Source organism: Propithecus coquereli, unplaced genomic scaffold (genome assembly GCF_000956105.1).
Source record: "Propithecus coquereli isolate 6110/MARCELLA unplaced genomic scaffold, Pcoq_1.0 Scaffold995, whole genome shotgun sequence".
NCBI lineage: Eukaryota > Metazoa > Chordata > Mammalia > Primates > Indriidae > Propithecus > Propithecus coquereli.
This window is the reverse complement of record NW_012156340.1, coordinates 1,310-4,852: the sequence shown is the minus strand read 5'-3', so window position 1 is coordinate 4,852 and position 3,543 is coordinate 1,310. Positions and strand designations below refer to the sequence as shown.

At 57.4% G+C, this 3,543-nt stretch overlaps 1 protein-coding gene across 1 annotated transcript in view; it reads left to right on the top strand.

The window, feature by feature from the left end:
• Nucleotides 1-3,543, top strand: part of LOC105827251 (rho GTPase-activating protein 27-like) — a 16,950-nt gene that overhangs the window by 12,222 nt on the left and 1,185 nt on the right. The gene's annotated exons all lie outside the window — the stretch shown is intronic.

Here is a 3,543-nt window from a genome sequence, read left to right as displayed (position 1 = left end):
TGCTGCGGCCGGAGACAGAAGAGACCAGCATGCCCATGACCATGGTGTTCCAGAACCAGGTGGTGGAGCTCATCCTGCAGCAGTGCTCAGATATCTTCCCGCCTCACTGACTGCGGACCTGGGACTGGGGACCGCTGGAGGCCACCCAGCTGGACTTCAGGAGACCCTCCGCCTCCCACCGGTCTGCAGGCGGTTGTGACATCCGCACCCCTCGGTTCTGAGGCTATGGTGACCCCTGGTGGGCAGTTCGCAAAATGTGATTTTTCTGGGGCATGTCCTGTTTGGGGTTAATTGGGCTCTGCTTTCTATGGCAGCGCCGCCTGCTGTGCGCGTGCGCATGCGACAGCGTGTGTGGGTGAGTTTTCTGGGAGAGACCATCCTGGGAGGAGGAATTTGGTGAGGGGCTTCCTGGCTTCTTCAGGCCTTCACCAAGATCCCGTGTGCCCCAGGCCTGTGCGGACCATGAAGCAGCTAAGACAACTTCCCCGCTGCCCAAACAGGACTGACCCGGCCTCCAGCGTGGGCAGCTGGACCTGCCTTCCTCGGGCCTCAGGGATGACGCTGCCACGGGCCCCTCTGGCAGGCTGCAGACCAGTGTCACCTGCTTTCCTGTTCTGGCTGCATGCATCTGCCCTCCCTGACCCACTCGTGTTCTGTGCAAGGGTTCTTCATGTTGGCTAAATGTGCTCCCTGAACCTGCCACTTGACACGCACCATTTCCACACACCATCCCATTTTACAGATGAGGAGACTGAGGCTGGCAGAGGCAGAGTGACTTATTCAGGGTCCAGTGGATGATCTGACTCCCCAGAAAAGGCTCCCCCCACACTAGAGCACAGCCAGGGGAGGGGTGGAGAGATCAGTCCTTTCAGCTGCCCATCCCCCAACCCCAGCATGGGCCTGTGAGCAGAGCAAGGGGACTGAGCTGGGTGCGTTCTGTCTGGGCCTGGGGAGGTCTCTGAAGGCAAAGAGGGAACCTGCCCCAGCTGTTCTCTCTTGGGGGACAGGGCAAAGCACTGGCAGGAGCCGCCCACCCCTCTTAGCCCTCTAGCTGTCGAGCATTCCCGCCTGGTGCCCACCTAACGTGAAGAGCTGGGAGAGGCTGGGGGCTGAGGAGAAGGAGGATGCAACCCCAGGATCGCAAGTGTGAACCCTGGGGTCCGCAGCCCCTTCCCTCCTCAGACATGAGCCACCTCAGCTTACAGATCTTGGCTCCCAGCCCCACCCACCTATTCGTTCATTCAACAAATGGCAGCTACTATTTATTGGACATTTGTACCATGCCAAGCATTTCCCTTGGCCTCAGCGTTTCTCAGCCAATATCTATTGTCCGCTCTTCTGGACCAAGCACTGTGCCCTGGGGTGGGGACTGCACACGCTGCCTGCCCTGCTGGAGCTTATGGTCTGGTGGGTGGGGCTGACCCACACCCACCCCAGTGCCAGCGGGGCCAGGGCAAGAGCACACACGGAGGCCTCACACCGTATGTCTAGACATTTGGAAGTTATAAATCAAGCTGGCAACTGTTAAATAAAATATGTTCTATTCTCCTACTCTGACAGATATGCTTTGTTAATGACCTGCAGGGCCAGGTTCTAGTTTAAATTCCTGTGACTTCCACGTTCCCGGCCCCAATGCGGGCATAAGAAGAGCTGGCCTGGCCCTCAGCTGCCGCTTGTCTTCCCACCCTCAGAGCCATCTTGGCCCAAGGAGAGGTTCACATGCACACGTGTGGACACTCTCGTCCCTCTGTGCAAGCTGCCCGTACCTCCTGCAACCCGCTGCCACTTGGCCAGCCCACCGGTGACACAGTCCACCCTTGAGAGACATTCTGGAGTCTTCCACATTGGGAGTGTGGCCTAAAGGGGAGGGTCTGGCCTTCGAGAGGGCCCTACACAGTCCTTATCCTGCGAGGGAAGCGGCAGACAGAGAAGGTCTGGACTGGAATCTGGCCAAGCAGGGGACCCATGGCAGGGATCCCCCTCACCCGAGTCTACGGGCGGAACTGGACAGACCTTGAGCAACTGATGACTTAGTCAACCACTGTATAAGAGCTGGGAGAAGCGCAGGGTGCTCTGAAGGTGTGTCAAGGGGGTGACCAATGTCCAGGGATCTGAGATGCCTCTGCAGAAGCCGCATTTAAGTGAAGCAGCAAAGAATAAAGAGTCAACCAGAGAAGGGGTTAAGGGAAGGGTGTCTAGTCAGAAGGAACAGCATGTGTGAAGGCTCTGGGGCAGGAAGGCTTGTGGGGAGAACAAGGTCTGAGAGAAGACCATCATGGCTGGAGCCCAGAAAGCCACTGGGCATGGGCACCAGCTGAGCCAGAGAGCTGGCAGGGGACAGAGCATGTCAGGCATGTGGCCGAGAGCTTTGGGTCACCAGGACAACAAGCTGGAGCATCCTTGGGCAGGGAGGTCTTGAGAAGTGTCTGCTCCCCACCCCGACCTCAGGCTTCTCACTCTGCCAAGGCCTCATGGGAAAATAATGTAGCAGCAGGCAGAGAAGTCCTAGAATCGTCACATTTTGTCACAAGGAGCACCTTCAGAAATCACCCATTGCCAATGAGAAAACTAGAGAGACAACGTCATAATTCACCTGAGGTCACTGGCAGGTTGCTGGCAAGGCCTGGCCCAGAGCTTTGTTTGCACAGTCTGAGGACCTACTGTGTATCCCACCGAAGTCTGAGGCGCAGCAGACGTCCTCAACACTGAGCACAGCACGTGATGGGCACTGTAGGTGCACTTCCAAGATGTCTTGAATGAATTGGACTTTGTCCGGAGACACAAAGACATACAGAAACAGGAGCAGCCCTCTTGAGGCTCTATCTGGTTGGGGAAGGGACATAAAAAGGAGTGACAGTGGCACAGCTGATAAGCGGGCACAGGGGCCTGTCCCCAAGCCTACAGCCTCCTAGCAGGAAACCCTAGGTCCTCCTGCAGCCTGGAGTATGTCCCTGCAGCTACTCTTGAAAAGGTCATGGTGCCCACCCGATTGCTAAGTCTGGTGGACACATGAACTGCCTGCTGTCCTCCTTGAGACACACTGCTGTCCCCAAGCAACACGGGTCCTCTCCCTCACCCCACCCCTCCCTTCCTCAGCTCCTCCTCTTCTGCCCACCCTGTAAATGGCGATGCCCCAGGTTGTGCCCTCCCTGAGGGCCCTCATGCCTTCCACTGTGGGGACTCAGCCACCAAGCCTGCGCATGTGTCACCCAAATCTCTATCACCAACCCAGACCTCTCTCCCAAGTATGTGCAAAGTCCACCGGCTTGCAGGACACCTCCCCGTGGATGGCTGCCAGAAACCCCAAGTGCAACCTGCCTGCAACGAAACTCCCAAACCAGCTCTTTTCCCTATTTCTGAGCACGGCACCTCCAGTCCCCAAGTCCCTGTCTTCTACCTTCTAAATATGTTCCAGATCTGCCTCTTCCACCCTCCCTTAGCCCCTCCCATCTGGGTGAACACAGCAGCCTCTGAAAGGGCTCCTCGCCCCATTCCATCCTCCACCCAGCAACCGTCTGACCACACCACGTCCCCAACCTCCGC